The sequence below is a fragment of the Mauremys reevesii genome, linkage group 2, assembly GCF_016161935.1.
Source record: "Mauremys reevesii isolate NIE-2019 linkage group 2, ASM1616193v1, whole genome shotgun sequence".
Classification (NCBI taxonomy): domain Eukaryota; kingdom Metazoa; phylum Chordata; order Testudines; family Geoemydidae; genus Mauremys; species Mauremys reevesii.
In genome coordinates this window covers 139,872,335-139,889,963 of record NC_052624.1, presented here as the reverse complement: position 1 = coordinate 139,889,963, position 17,629 = coordinate 139,872,335, and positions in this window count along the sequence as shown.

Here is a 17,629-nt window from a genome sequence, read left to right as displayed (position 1 = left end):
CTGCATTGTTGTAGACATACTTGCTGACAGGTATTTTGAAATAAATTACCAAGATAATTGAAAATGGCCTAATTATATTATGTTATTTTGACAAATAAAATATGCAGAATTATGCAGAATTTTAAATATTGTGCATAGACTTTTTAATTTTTGGCGCAGAATTCCCCCAGGAGTAATGTGCTACTCCACAGCCCAGTATTCCCACTAAACATCCTTCTAAACATCCATGGGCTTTGGGTCCTTCAAGCTCCTTAGAAAGCACATTTAAAGCTACAAAGTGAAGTTCTCAAAAGTCAGAGAATGAGCAAGTCACAATTGCCTGAATAACTTAACTTGTGCCTCTTGTGTGTATGCAGTCTTATTACGTGATCAGATAATATTTCCCCCCTCTCAGAATTCCTAACTCATTCAGTTCACATGTTGGACAGGGAATGGTGCATGACCATGCAGTGAATTTACCTGTGTGCTAGGAGCATCCCTGCCTCTCCTTTCAGTTGCTGGATGGTGTGTACTGAACAAGGTCCATATGTGATATTTTATGGCCTCCTTTTTCTATTTGTATTGAATTATTATCCAAAGGAACCATCACTATTGAGGTCCCATTATGGTGGTATTCCTGGTAAATACACAAGAAGATAGTCCATGCCCTAAAACAGTTTACATCCTCTGCTTTGCCATCTTTGTTTCCCCATTATGGGTTGCCTTGACATTTTTTTTTTGTTTGTATGATAGTCACTTTTGTTAATTGAAATACATTGTTTACACAGACATATAAAGTGGTCATGTCTACTGTAAATTTGATATGCAAGAACACTGTGATGCCCTAGAATTAGTAATATTTTTTACATGTAAAGATCACTTTAGAAAGATTCAAGAACAGCCACCATTTAACTGACATTTCAAATATCTTATTTATAATTTAAAAAAAGCAAGTATAGCCCTAAAATGAAATTAAATATTCCTGAAACTTTGTCATATTATTATCTACATTATCAATAAAAACCATTGGCTGTGAAAGTAGAAGTCCCTGCAACATAACAAATACTACAGCATTAAGGTGTACGTTGGAAAGTATAAATTGTTCTTGTAAACAGGCTATGTGGATTTAAATAAAAAGGAAGATTGTTACAAAGATGTAAGGTTGTTTTTGTTTTGTTTTTTAATATGTAGAGGGATGAAAAAAGCCTTCTATATACTCTGACATTCAAAAGAGCTACTGTACAAAATACAGAGGTTAAAACACCCGCTATAATATCACATGGAAACTGGTAAAACAAGCAAACCAAACAAAACCAAACCAAAAAAACTGGGCACCTTACCTCCAAGTGGACTAAAATTTAGTCCATAAATAAAGTTCTCACTAGACTTTAACCAAGTGATTGAAAAAGAGGCATTTCCTTTCATTTGAATCCCTCTATAATTCACTGAATTGTGTGGTGTTTTATTATTTAAATCACAACTGCTTTAGATCATTTTTCTCAGAACGTACAATACATCAGTCCTGTTTCCAATAGTGTCTGCTTTTAGGTGACAGCCACCAGCCTTCCTCTCTAAGGAAGTTACCAGTATGGGAGTGACTATGCTTATGCTTTTGTTAAGCTACTGAGCATACCCAATGTGAACTAAATGCCTTCAGAAGCTTGAGCATTCTCACTCTGATGTGAAAGCTTATTCAGTTAGGCCCTTACTCAGGAAGGCACTTATGCACATGCTCACCTTTAAGCATGCCCTCAACTGTTTGGCTGCTTTGCTGAATTGGGGCCAGACCAACCTCTTGCCATCAGTAAATTGTTTGCTTTTCTAGCATGAACCTTATTCTAGGAAATCTGTCACCCACACTCCCAGTCTTCTGCTCCAGGTTCCCAGAAGGAAGGAGGTACAAAAAGGTGGTTTTCACTGCAACAGTAGCCTTGACCCTGGTCATTCTCTCAATAGCTACAGAACCACCTTGCTCCAAACCTTCCCAAAACAAAGAATTTCGCCAGCTTCCAAATGGCAGAAATGAATGGAAATCTCTCTCCATCCAGCTCAGTTTTATTTTAGGTTCCAAATGAACTGACTAAATTAAAAAATTTAGGCAGTTGTGGAATTGTCCCCCAAATCCTTGGGATTTCACAAGAACTTAGTTAGATATCACTTGTGTAAACTGGTGATATTATTTTGCCTGTTCAATATGTGTATTAGACTGATTAAAATTCACTCCCACCATCCAGGGCCAGGGATCAGGTTGAAGAACAGCCTCATTGCAACCTTTCCAGATTATGGACTGCATGGGCTGGGGGGAACAAGAGGATGGGTCAGTGATTAGGGTACTAGCCTAGGACTTGGGAGACTTCCTGTGTGGGCTTGAGCAAGTCATTTAAGCTCCATGTGGTTCAGTTCCCCATCTATAAAAGCAGGGATGGTAGTGCTTTCCTTCCTCACAGGGGTGTGGTGATGGTAAGCATATTAAAGATTTTGAGGCACTCAGATACCAGAGTGATGGAAGCCATATAAGTACCTTAAATAGACATAGCAAAGAGTCCTGTGGCACCTTATAGACTAACAGACGTATTGGAGCATGAGCTTTCGTGGGTGAATACATCCGAGGAAGTGGGTTTCACCCACGAAAGCTCATGCTCCAATACATCTGTTAGTCTGTAAGGTGCCACAGGACTCTTTGCTGCTTTTACAGATCCAGACTAATACGACTACCCCTCTGATACTTAAATAGACATGCCATTTGCAATGAGTCATAGGTAACAAGATCCATGTAACTGGAGATTCCAGCTCTTCGCCAGTCCTGTCACATCAGCCTGCTGTGCATCATCACACTACACCCTTCACAGCATTCAAGGTGGGAGGACAGCTCTGCTCCACATACAACCCCTCTCCTGGGCAATGTGTCATGTGTAGGATGCTTTTAAAAGGGGCCCTTTTGTGCCAGTATGAATTTCTCCCTAAATACATCCAGAATATTGCCCTATTAGTTAGCCTGTGGATGCTGTTGGTGGAGGATGACAAGTGCAAATATTACTAATGAAAGTGTAATCAATTGAGACAACTTTGAGGAGTGGTTATAGGGATTTGAAATTAAGGTGAGCAACACAGTCAAGTAAATAGAGACATGCCATATTTCCATCATATTAACTAAGACAGATCCATCTCTAATTCTCCATTACACATTCATATTGTAGCCTCTTCTAGCAATATCTCTTGCTTTGCAAATCTAATTGAATCCCCAAAGCAAATTTGTTTTTCCTGGTCTCTTGCCCTAGCTATATTTTCCTCCATCTTTTATTGCGTGTCCTCAGTTCTGTCATTGCAAGTATTACCAATGTCTCTTGAAATGTCTTGCACAAACAGCTCCATCTCGTCAATTCAATTTCAGTCTACTAAGAATATATTAATGCTGGCACATATTTATATTCTCCTCAGTCTTACTGCTCAACAATTCAATTCCATGGCATAAGAGGGCTGCAACTTTATTCTAAAGACAAAGTTACCCTAACAAATAAGTCATTTTGTATAATATTATTTGCATTACAATCATTCCTAGACCTCCCCCACCCCAAGATAGGCACTGTGCAAATACACAGTTCCTGCCTGAAGACGTTACTGTCCAAATAGACAAGAGAAAGGGTGAGAAAAAAGTAGTATTATCACCGTTCTGTGGCACAGAGAGACTAAGTCACAAGTCTACTGTCACACCATGAGGGTGAAGTACAGTCAGGAATAAAATCCCTATATCCATTGCTTTAACCACAAGACCCTGCTTGCTCTCTAGACTGTCCTTCAACCCCAAATATTTGAACATGTATCTATCTTTAAGCACATGAGTAGACACACTGGAGTCAATGGAATCACTCATATGCTTAAAGTTAAGTAGGCATTTGAATACCTTGTTGAACCGGTGACTGTATACATAAGCAATGTTACATATAAACCTCTGTGCACATGAGCAAAGTTCACTTTACTATCCATCAGATCTCTTAATCTGTGTACAGTTTCTCTTTACCAAGGAAATGCACTCATTAATACCCTCATGTATAAGAGAAGCACAGATTTATTTCATGTTACAGTAAGAACTCATCACGAAAAAATGGCATAAACATTTCCATTAACTGTCTCCATACCACAGACAACTGCAAATCTGTATTACATATAGTCAGCCTCCAATACATGGAAAGGCAATAGATCTACCTAAATGGAAATAGTAGCTTTGTTATCATTATGAAATTACGTGCTATTCACTTCTGTTGTTGAGGCAATGGAGAGATGGCTTGGTTGAACACTATAGCTGTTGCTCAAATATCTAGCTGACTATACAGGACTACTAATGACTTCCTATTTGCCAGCAATATTTTGAGATGATTACATTTATATTTAAGAAGGTAATTGGCCATATCCCTTAATACCAGCTCAATATCTGAAATGTCATAATTGACCTTGAAGAAATGTCTATATTTTCCTTACACTCATGGGAATCTAGACTCTCTCTATTACTTATGAGGTCAATAGAGGTTTGCATCGTGAGGAAAGGAGTCCTGGGATCATGAAACAAAATTGTTTGATTCATGAGAAATTAATGAACACATATTGTTCTGAACAAGACACTTTGAGAACAGACAAGATGGGAATGTGTTCATAGTAATGCTCCTCTCATCACTGGCATTTAGAGAATAATCAAAATAAATAACACTAGGGGACATTCTCTTTCCCTTTCTTACTGTTATATACATATAATGTCAATGATAATGATGATATCTTTTATAAGGCAAGGGTGTTTCTCAAATTTAAATTCTATTATTTTCAGAAAATAGAAAGTAGTTAATGGAAGGAAATAAACTTTGGACTCTTTCATTTATTTTAAATAACATGCACAAAGTGTTGATCCTCTTAATCCTGTGGCTCTAGCAGGTCCAGAAAATTAGGCAAAAGTGCTAATGCATTTTAAATTAGCCCATCACAACTTCCAGCACCAAGAGGTTAAGAGTTTCAGAAGTCTCTCTCCCTCCGCAGCTCCTATTTTTAAATATGCTAAACATAATGTGCAAGTGCATGGTTTACTCCAGCTTTTTGTCAAAGATTAGTTTCTGAAACTCTTTCTGTTTCTTTTTTCAGTTTAGGGGAAATCTATTCTTCATCCTGCACTCCTATTTAGCTCTTTAAAACAATCAAAGATGATTGTTATGGAGTACACTCACTGCTTGGGGGCCTCCTCATGGAGGAATCTGGGCAATCAGTTCTTGTCTGGCCTGGCTTCTGTCATTTGTTCACCCCAGAGACTCTCTCTGCAATTCAGAGGGCTCTCTCTCTTTGTGACTCCGGCCTTTGACTAAGCCACTGTATAGTTCCCTCACCCCCGTTCTGGGATATCGAAATCCTTATGGACTAGCTAACCAGTTGGCATCTCCCACAAACCTGTGCCACTTCCCCATGGCTGATAGGAGAACCCAGGCCCACCTACTACTCCAGGTTCCAGCCCAGAGACCCTATAATCAGCAGACAAGGTCTGCACAATCTGTACCTTTGCTGCTCTTTCCCTGGGCTGCTTTCTACTCTACATCCCATCAGTTTTTTCCTCCACTCTTCTGAGTAAACCATTCCCTCAGGGCCAGGATCCTTGGGCTTCTCTTTCCCTGGGTTTCCTCCTTTTCCTGCTCTAAGCCCAAAAAGTGACTACCAGCTTCCATCTTGCAGCCCTCTTCTACTGCAAATGTCCTGAATCTATCCCTTACCCAGTTTCTGCCTCAGCTGGGCTTTGTCTTCCATAAATAATTTTCAATCAAACCAGAGTCTCCACCAGGTGCAGACCACAAATTTAGTTGGACCTATGTGAGTAGGATGACCATACATTCTGTTTTGGCTTGTTCGGTCCCCTTTTTAAGCCCTGGCCGTTTGTCCCATTTGCTCTTGCCAGCTGATCATCAGGAGAGTGTGGAGGCACCTTTGGAGTGCTGAGTGGTGGGTGCAGGCTGTCAGACCCAGGTGGAGTGGGGGCCTCGGGCCAGTCCCATGCAAGGTATCCCTTTTTCCCTTTGGGAAATATGTTCACCCTATATATGCGTCATTTTAACTCCTTCAGGGCAGCGCTTGGTTGTGAATTATACTGAGGATGAGGCCTCAACCCCTTTCAAAGAGCATTTAGGCACATGCTTAACTTGAAGCAAATGACAATACCCTATTGCAGTCAAATATGATTTCAGCACATTCTTAAAATGAAGCATGTGTTTAAATCTTCTACTGAATTGGGGCCACAATGATAAGAAAAAATGCAACAGGTAAAATGAAAACAAAATCACAAAGAAGAAGGAATAATCTTGGGAGACAGGCCAGTCCTCACTTACAGACAGCCCCCCAACCCAAAGCAAATACTCACCAGCAACCACACTTCACACAACAAAAACGCTAACCCAGGAACCTATCCTTGCAACAAAGCCTGTTGCCATTCTGTCCACATATCTATTCAGGGGACACCAACATAGGACCTAATAATATCAGCCACACTATCAGAGACTCGCTCACCTGCACATCTACCAATGTGATATATGCCATGTCATAAAGAGATAGTTAAGGGTTAATGCCTCTTTTACCTGTAAAGGGTTAAGAAGTTCACCTAGCCTAGCTGACACCTGACCAGGGGAACCAATGGGGGAACAAAATGTTTCAAAAGGAAGGAGGGAAGTTTCCTTTGTTTAGTCAGTTTCAGTTTCAGCCGGAGTGAAAAAGATCAAGGAACCAGCCTCTTATCAGAGTAGTAAGTTTTAGAAAGGAATAAATAGGTTTATGTTTATTTTCTTTGTAACTTGTCTTGGTACCATTAAGGGAATTATCAAATTTGGGTATTCTTGTGTGTATTAAGATTTTTGCCCAGGGGAACATCCTCTGTGTTTTGAATTTGTTGTCTGTGAGAGTAGCTGGTATGCTAATCTCTCCCAGAGGGTTTTCTTTTACCTTTCTTTTCTTTAATTAAAAGCCTTTTTCTTAATACCTGATTGGTTTTTTCCTTGTTTTTAGATCCAAGGGGATTGGATCTGGACTCACCAGGAATTAGTGGTGGAAAGGAGGGGGGATGGTTAAATTCTCCTTGTGTTAAGATCCAAGGGGTTGGATCGGTGTTTACCAGGGACTTGGTGAGGAAGTCTCTCAAGGCTACCCAGGGAGAAGAAGGTTTTTGGGGGAAAGAAGGTGTTCCAGACACTGAGAAATCTGGATGGTGGCAGCAGGACCAGATCTAAGCTGGTAGTTAAGCTTAGAGCTTCTCATACAGGTCCCCCACATCTGTACCCTAAAGTTCAGAGTGAGGAAGGAACCTTGACATGCCAGCATGTGCCAGCAATGCCCTTCTGCCATGTACATTGGCCAAACTGGACAGTCTCTATGCAAAAGAATAAATGGACACAAATCAGACATCAAGAATTATAACATTCAAAAACCAGTTGGAGAACACTTTAATCTCCCTGGTCACTCAATTACAGACCTAAAAGTCGCAATAGTAAAACAAAAAAACTTCAAAATCAGACTCCAATGAGAAACTGCTGTTTGGAATTACTTTGCAAACTAGATACCATTAAATTAGGCTTGAATAAAGTCTGGGAGTGGATGGATCATTACACAAAGTAGAATTATTCCCCCTACTATTACTCACACCTTCTTGTCAATTGTTGGAAATGGGCCATCCTAATTATCAGTACAAAAGTTTTTTTTTCTCCTGCTGACAATAGCCCACCTTAACTGATTACTCTCGTTATAGTTGGTATGGCAACACCCATTTTTTCATGTTCTCTCTGCATGTATATATCTATCTTCCTACTGTATTTTCCACTGCATGTATCCGATGAAGTGGGTTTTAGCCCATGAAAGCTTATGCTTAAATAAATTTGTTAGTCTCCAAGGTGCCACAAGTACTCCTCATTCTTATGGCTAATGATGGGACTATCACAATATTTCCTTTTCTTCAGACATTCATTCCAGGGTGGATTTGCATATCTGGCAAATAATTATATCTATTTTTAAATATATATATTTTGGGACATCAAAGTCAATTAGCATTTGTATTAAAAGATATACAAAGGTGACATGAAAAATAGTGTTGTCCAAAACTACACAGGCTCCTACAGAAAGACTTCCTTTGGGAGCAATTTCCCCAAATGCTTTCTCACACATTAATATTAAGGTTGGGGTCAGCATTGGGGCCTAGGAACATAGCTTGAATTTGGTCATGATGAAGTATGGATCTACACTTCGAGACCCAATCTCTAGAACATGGATAGCAGATGAGTGTTAGTGTCCTGGGTTAAGCATATTCTTAATGCTTTCTTGAATCAGGACCTGGGCCTCCCTGGGGAAGCACGAAATGAAGACAAGCCTGGCATTATGGGAATCCATACCTGCAGGATGAGAGGATGGTCTCTCTCCTGCCACCCATGCTCTGCAAACGGACTCCCAAAATGTGAACTCTTCTAAATTAATTCCCCAATATTATATCTATTGTGAAACCAAACAGTACATTCAAACCTGCTGGTTCACATGATTTCCCCGCCCCTCAAAAAACAAACAAACAAACAAAACCCACCTCTTTTCCCAGCTATAATAATCATATTCCAACCACAGACTCTTATATCACATTTCATCTCAGGATTTCAATGTGCTTTACAAGCATTAATGAATGTGGGGGGCAGATTTTCAAAAGGGTTAAAGAGATTTAGGAATTCAATGTCAATGTGGTTTGTACTCCTAAATCCTTAAAAGAAGAAATTTTCAAAAGCACCTAAGTTTCACAGTAAAGATATGAAGTACAATTATTATCCTCATTTTACAGATGGTGAAACTGAGGCACAAAGAGGTTAAGTGACTTGCCCAAGGTCATGCATGAAATCAGTGCCAAAGATAAATAAATGTCTGACCTCCCAGTCCTGAGCTTTCATTACAAAACCATCCATGTCACTAATAAATATAGCAAATCTATTCCTTGATGTCTGTCTCTATATTATTGTTTCTACGAAAGTCATGTGCCAAAGGAGCATGTCAGAGCCACCAGTTCTGGTCTCGAGTACCTTTTTTAAGGATCAGAATTTCTGGCAATGTTGCCACAAATAATGGCAGATGTGAGGCCACTATAGGGTGATACCAACACTAGAACCAAAATTATTTCTCAACATTTTTCTCTCTGCATAACAAGAATCCATGAAGATACCCAGCTTTTTTAGCACTAACTTAACTACCATTTCTGTCCAAATTCACAACCTATTTTTATTAAGAGTCACAAAATTAATCACTTCACACCCATGTGTGGGTTTCCCCCCAACCCACCCATCCCTCCTACACTCTTGTATTTTCAGCTTCCTTCTTCTGTTGACCCCCTTTTGTTTTCTTTTTATAACTTTCCACAGGCCTCCCTCCATTGTCCCTTACTCATACTTCATCATGCTGACTACATTCACCTACAGCCTCAGCAATGTTTTTTTCAGAGTGAATGACAAGACATGCAGCTAATTCAGTGCAGTGGGGAGAGGTGACACAGTGACAGAAGTAGAGAGTTTTAGAATCTATGTCAAAATAAGGGTAGGCCTTAATTTTCTTGAACATTCACCTTAATGACTGGGTTAAATTCTTGATATGTGAGGAAGGTATTATAAAGTTTTTTTTGTTTTGGGAGATTTTCTGTCAATTGATCTGCTCTTTTCTGAATAATGCATATGATAGTGACTAAATACATGTGGTTCTATTTTATACTTTAATATATTTGGTACATAGATTCTAGGGTGACTGGCTTACATAAAATCAAATGTTTAAAGGGCTCCTGAATACATGAATTTCACTGATCTTGGGTGGCATCAGTTTGTAAATCAGTTTTACCAAGCTGAAAAGGCTATTATAAACATAGCAGGAGAGCAGGAAAACACTCCCCGCCCCCCCCAAGGAATATATATTTATTTTAAATTAGGACATGTTATTTAAAAGGGTGCAGCAAGGCTAACTGAATTATTTATAGTCAGTTTCAACAAAATACAAGTGATGACATGCATTCAGGTAACATCCACTGATTTAAGAATGAAAACATAGCATAATTTTCATTTTACTTATTCAAAACAAGTCAAGGATCCATAATGTTTGATGGCAAGCAAAGCTACAGAAAGTTGTGATTTGAATGACAACTCAGTTATTTCATTTGAATCAGAAATGCGGAAATATTTGACTGTATTTAGATAGAAACTTACATATGGACAAATGAACCTTACTTCACACGGACGATTCATACACAACGGCAGCAGAACAATTTATGTTGGTAGAGTTGCACAATACAAACAATTTTAAGGGATCATCTAAACAATTTAGATTGTTGTGGGAGTTGAACTCTACATCACCTTTCAGGGACCTTCAGTATGCTGTTTTATTCAAATTTGTGAATAAATCTTAGGAGATTGCTTATGGACTTTTCCTAAACTGAGAAATGGAGAAGTATCAAAGTCATATCTAGATGTCTGACCCTACTGTTTTGATCCATCAAATGTGATGGCACACTGTTATTTACTAGTGTATCCTAAAAATGAGACCCCTTTCTTGATACAGCTAGTAAGTAACTAGTGCACCGTCATATTTCCAATGCTCAATTTTTAAGCCTTATTTATTATTAACACACAAAGGTGTCATCTTTTGACCCTTAAACTTGGTTCTTTCCTCTCTCCTTAGGTGTTTCTTGAGGATCTATTAAACTGTAGTCCTGTAGGCACTTTACTTGATGGGAAAGCATTCCTTAGGTCTTGTCTACATGGAAAAGCTTTTAGATTTAACGTAAAGTGTGAACTTGAACAGATATAATTATTCTAGTGTAATCCCTTAAGTAAACTCACTTATTCTGGTATAAGAGTGACTTTTTTTTTTTTTTTGGTTTGATCTCGGTCACTTGGGAAGGGGTTTAAGCTAAAGATAAAAAGATACCAGAAAATGTGTCCAAAATGGGGATTGTGCAGGCATAAATGATAAAAAAAAAAAACTTTTCTGTGTAGACAGATCCTTAGTTTGCACCCTGCTGACAAAGAAATCCAAGTGGGGTATACCCCAGACACCATTTTTTCTCTATGGCTTTGCCTATACTGGAAAAGAAAATATGCTATGTGAGGCCTGGTCTACCCACTATAATTTTGGTAAGGCATTTGTTGGTGAACACCACTTAGTACCTAATGCAGGAAAATAGTCACATTTAAAAACATGTTAAGCTGACTCTCTAGAATGAACCACGATTATCGTTGTTTTCCAAACACCATTGAGCATTGAGTTAACATTGTGTTAATTTAAATCATTTATGCACGTTTTCTAACACAACTCATTTTCCGAGTGTAGACTTAGGCCTTATCTACACTACAGAGTTTTGTTGACAAAAGGCAGCTTTTGTCAAAAAAAAAAATAGTGAATGCATACACACTGTGATGCAGCTTTTGTCAGCAAAAATACCTTGGTTTGGAGACAAAATAAAACCACACCAATGAGAGACATCAGGTTTTTTGTGCACATTTTTTGTTGACAAAGTGCCAGTGTAGACACCATGCTTGATTTCATCACTTTAATTGGCCTCCAGGAGGTGTCTCACAATGCCCATCCTGACTGCTCTGGTCAGCAGTTTGAACTCCACTGCTCTGCAGACAGGTAAAACAACCATCCGCCCCTCCGCCTTAGCAGCCCTGGGAATTTTTGAAATTCTGTTTCCTGTTGGCTCAGTGTGGAGAGGTCTCACTGCATCTTTCAAGGAGACTATGGAGTCTTATCATAGCAAGCACTCTCCGGCTTGGACTGCTTTAGATCTGCTCAGTGTATGGGGAGAGGAGGCTGTGCAGTCCCAGCTGCACTTGAGCTGTAGGAATTTTGATACCTACAGGCAGATTTCTCGAGTCTTGTGTGAAAAGAGCTATAATCAGGATTCAGTGCAGTGCAGAGTGAAGATAAAGGAGCTGAGGCAGGTGTACCATAAGGCGAGGGAGGCAAACCGTAGTTGTGTAGACATGCCATAAGAACTCAAGTTATCTAATTAAAAACACAAGATGCATTAAAAACAGAGAAAAGATCATAATAAAGCAAAAGAAACTGTGTGTCTGTTCGGGGGAACTGCACCTGTATCCCCTTTGTGGTCCAGCAAGGGCACCCACTCTAGGCTCCCGGCTCCTCAGCTGTCACCTCTATCACATGGAGAACTTCATTTCTCTCTCTCCAGTCCTTTACTAGGCTGCACAGTTCCCTGTCTACATTGTAAGTTCCCCAGCAGACTCCCTCAGCAGGTTTGCTTTGCTTTTGCCCCAGAGGCTATGAACATCATAATAGCCCACAATCAGAAATTACCACATAGCTCTTTCAAAGCAAGCATTTTTATTCTTACAGTGAAAGCATTACAGATAAAACATATAACAACAATAAAAGAACCTACATGCATGATAACAAACTTACCAGCAATCACTCCCAACTCCAACAACTCGCTGGCAGATGTCAGTCCTTCAAATCCTACCAATGTTTTTTTCCATGGAAACAAATTCATAACAACTTTTAGCTCAGAACAAGCAGACCCATGAATTTGAGAGTCACTTCTTTATATGATTTGGACCTTTGATCGTGGGACCCTGGGAACAGGTAATCAGCAGAAAATTCCCCTGTCTTCAGGGGGTAGCTTCAAAGAGATGGATTTTTGCATAATGGTGGGGGGCAGATATGCATTCACCTGCCCCTAGCTATTTCCCAAGAAATCCACTCCACATGTATTGTCCCAAAATCTCATCCTTGTCTGTCACATTTTTCAACACGGTACTTGATCATCCAGGCCCAAATTATGTATCGCTTTTGCATTTAATACAATGGACTCCAAAGATACTTACAAAATTAATTCAATGAGTAATCCCAAAGATATTGCAGGAAAATGACATATCTTCCACACTATGTATAATAGATCTGATCTGAAAATTCTGTAGATCTCTTCTAGATTGATAACACTTAGATATAATTACAGTGAATAAAAATACTTTTACATGTCTAAATGACATTCTCCTTTTCTCCTGTCACCCAGCTTTTCAGAATTACTTTTCTGTATGACCTTCTTGTCCAGGCAGCAACTCAGGAATGCCGTTTATAGTTACAGGTGTCTCACATTTGGATTCCAGTCTTTTATAGTCTGTAACCATTTGTAATGATCAAGATGTGACAGAATTCATAATCATTGTATCAGGCAAGTTGGCTGAGATCGAATCAGTATTTCAACAATGTAATGTTTTATCAGATATACTGGGCATGGGAGAGTATGCAACAATTCCTTTCACTTACAATGGCTACTATCCCCTTTATCTTTTAACATGGCCCTGTATAGCCTTGGAGGTATTCCTCCTCATTCAAATGCCTCTTTGAAACTCATCTGCATCTTAGTAAAAGTAAACTCAGGGGTGAAATCCTGGCCCTACTGAAGTCAATGGGAGTATTGCCATTGTCTTCAATGGAGCCAGAATTTCACCCCTGGTGACCAGATTCTGGTTTACAGGTCAATTGTCCCTTGGCCAGAAATGTTAGAGTGAATCAAGATCAGTCTATCTTTAAAGATAACAGTATTTACATTTTTGGATAGTTGTCTTTTACCAGTATTCTACTCTATATCAGATATGATTTATTGTCAGATTAAAATCCAGCTATCACAAGAGCCATTTATTATTACAGTGCCTGCTAATTAGATTTGCCACCAAATTCAAGGGCTCAGCCCTGCTCTTGTTAATGGAATAGGGTGACCAGATGTTAAGGGAGGGCTTTTTTTTTTTTTTTTTTTTTTTTGCACTCACCCGTGTAGGAGTTTGGCAGCATTTGGCGGAGAGCCCTTCTGTCACGGACGATCTTCGGCGGTATTTCAGCGGCGGATAATAAACCTTGCCACCAAAGACAGATGCACCCGCCGCTGAAATACCACCAAAGACCGTCCACGACTGAAGGACTCCACCGAATTGCCGCCAAAGACCAGGAAACAAAATATCGGGGCAAAGGGCATCCTGACCGTACTCTGGTCGGGACGTGGGACAAACTCCTCAAAATCGGGACAGTACCGATTTTATCAGGACATCTGGTCACCCTATAATGGCAAAGCTTACAATCACTTCAGTGGGGGCAAATGAACATCAGTGTTTTCCTTAGGACAGTACACTCTTACAGCACACAGTAGGATGACAAGCTCGTCCACAATTTCTCAAAGTAAATGAAAAGGATTTACAGCATGTTTTGTTCTGTTCGATTTTGCAGTTTATTTTCCCCCACAATTCCACTTGCAGTATGTTCTTTCTGGCAGTGTAATAGTTTTTGTCTCTTCGCCATTGTGTTGTTCAGTTTAAAAACTCCTACATCCAATTTTTAGTCTATGTAAATGCCGAAGAGTAGGGAGTTTAAAAAAAACAACAAACTGGATGTTTTTAATGATTAGCAATTTCAGGCTGTGGGTGGAGGAGCTACTGCTAAAAGGCAGCGGTACAGAGGCAGTTCAGTGATTATCTGAGATTTATTTTGATTAGACTTAAATACCGAAGGTGAGATTGCAGAAAAGAAGGTCCAGTTTATTGAAGTGAAGCCTGTTAAAGGGAGACGTGGATGATGAAGGAAGGAATAATTGGAAGAAAGAGACAGTAAAAAATAAATATAGTACACTATTTTCAGGTGAGACCAGTAGGTGAAGAAGAAATAATCGAGTAGACAGGAGTTTCAGTGGAAAGAAGTGAAAAACATCAATGGGAGAACATGATTTGATTTTCCTCTCACTGGTTTCAAACTAGTGCAATAACAAAATTGACGTTAGTTAAGTTTTGGCTGATATAGACCAATGAGAGAGGAGAATCATGCCCTCCCATGAAATTTTTGCTAAACTAATTAAAATAAATCAATTCAGCAAATAAATAAATAAAACTAAGTAAATAAAATATAAAGCAGGTAATTGAACAAAATGGCAGGCATTGGAAGGTGACCTGTCTGTGTGAGAGGAACATTCTCAATATAGTTGTGTTGTTGAGAAATTTACAGAGGCCTCTCCTCTCGAGACTCTCCTCCTGAGTAACATTTAACTGGACTTCTTACAGGTCCACCAATTACAAAGAATCCTTTGGGGATATGGAAGCCTGGACAGACTTTATAATTTCCACATGAAAGTTCATCATCCTCTTATTTGTTTAGGGACTTGAGGTCTCTATTTGTGAATAGATAACTGATTTGATAACAGCATTACTCAGCTATGACTACTGCTGTCTGCAGGAGACAGAAGAAAGGAAGTAGTATTATTCCCATTTTACAGATGGGGAATGGAGTTACAGAGGAATAAGTGATTTTCCCAAAGTCACATAGGAAGTCTGTGGTAAATCTGAGAAATTGAAATCACATCATTTGAGGCCCAATTTAATGTTTTAAGCACAGACCATCTCTCTTGTTGTGTAGCAGTTCTTCAGCTTCTGCATTCATCTCAAGTCAAAACAGCAAATGTGTTTGAACTTTTTTACTCATGTGTCTGGAATGGATAATCTTTGTAATTTCCATTTCTCAGAGACAATGGACCCACAAATTTTTAATTTGGAAGGTCAGATGATCTATTAACTATTAGTTCCTCAGACTTCCAGTGCCCTATCACTTGTGGGGCTAAGCAACAATAATAGTTTGTAGTAGTGTGGCTAGCTGATGACCTTATTTAACTACAATCATTAATTTTGTCGATTTCTTGTCTGACGCAGATAATATGGACAGACTACATGAATTTGTGCCTCCATAATGTCATGCCCTTCCAAAAATAATCTGCTTCGGGTATGAATGACTGATATATCCTATATTGGTCTCTGTTTAATGTTCTATTTTTTCAGAGGCAATATTTTTTTAGTCTTGATAGAACTGCTGCAATGCTTATTTGGTGTTGTTTTACTGATTTTATTATTGCCTCTAAAGACATAGTCAGATTTCACTATTACTTTTCTCCCACACACACATGTTGATGAAATAGAGCTCAACACAATTTCATACATCTCTCTGATTTATGCATAGCTTATTTCAATGAATTTGAAAGACTTGGGTACATAAACTACTGGGTTCCCTTCTTGTAGGGATACAGACCCAAATCTTTATTATCAATCTTAAGAATTACCTCTTCATTTATATCACAGCTTGTCAATATCCCTCCATTGCCTATTAGTTGTTTTTGGTGAAGACTGAATGTTTACTCAGCACCTCAGTGAAACACAATTTTTCTTTAGGAGTTAAATTAATGGTGCCAATGGTTTGATATAAACCTAATTATTCCTGATAGCTCTTCTCTCTTGGCAAGATTCTCTGGTTGCTTTTATCCAGTGATTGCTGCCATTTTTTTTGTCAATTTAGCAAAGAGAATATGACCAAAAACATAAGAACATAAGAATGGTCATGCTGGGTCAGACCAAAGGTCCATCCAGCCCAGTATCCTATCTACCGACAGTGGCCAATACCAGGTGTCCCAGAGGGAGTGAACCTAACAGGTAATGATCAAGTGATCTCTCTCCTGCCATCCATCTCCACCCTCTAACAAACAGAGGCTAGGGACACTATTCCTTACCCATCCTGTCTAATACCATTAATGCACTTAACCTCCATGAATTTATCTAGTTCTCTTTTAAAACCTTTTATAGTCCTAGCCTTCACAATCTCCTCAGGAAAGGAGTTCCACAGGTTGATGGTATGCTGTGTGAAGAAGAACTTCCTTTTATTTGTTTTAAACCTGCTGCCCATTAATTTCATTTGGTGGCCCCTAGTTCTTATATTATGGGAACAAGTAAATAACATTTCCTTATTCACTTTCTCCACACCACTCATGATTTTATATGCCTTTATCATATCCCTCCCATATCTGCTCTTTTCCCAGCTCAAAAGTCCTAGCCTCTTTAATCTCTCCTCATATGGGACCCATTCCAAACCCTTAATCATTTTAGTTGCCCTTCTCTGAACCTTTTCTAATGCCAGTTTATCTTTTTTGAAATGAGGAGACCATATCTGTATTCAGGATGTGGGTGTACCATGGATTTATATAAGGGAAATAAGATATTCTCTGTCTTATTCTCTATCCTCTTTTTAATGATTCCTAACATCATGTTTGCTTTTTTGACTGCTACTTCACACCGCATGAATGTCTTCAGAGAACTATCCACGATGACTCCAAGATCTCTTTCCTGATTAGTTGTAGTTCAATTAGCCCCATCATATTGTATGTATAATTGGGGTTATTTTTCCCAAGGTGCATTACTTTACATGTATCCACATTAAATTTCATTTGCCATTTTGTTGCCAATCACTTAGTTTTGTGAGATCTTTTTGAAGTTCTTTGCAGTCTGCTTTGGTCTTAACTATCTTGAGCAGATTAATATCATCTGCAAATTTTGCCACCTCACTGTTTATTCCTTTCTCCAGATCATTTATGAATAAGTTGAATAGGATTGGTCCTAGGACTGACCCTTGGGGAACACCACTAGTTACCCCTCTCCATTCTGAAAATTTACCATTTATTCCTACCCTTTGTTCCCTGTCTTTTAGCCAGTTCTCAATCCATGAAAGGATCTTCCCGCTTATCCCATGACAACTTAATTTACATAAGAGCCTTTGGTGAGGGACCTTGTCAAAGGCTTTCTGGAAATCTAAG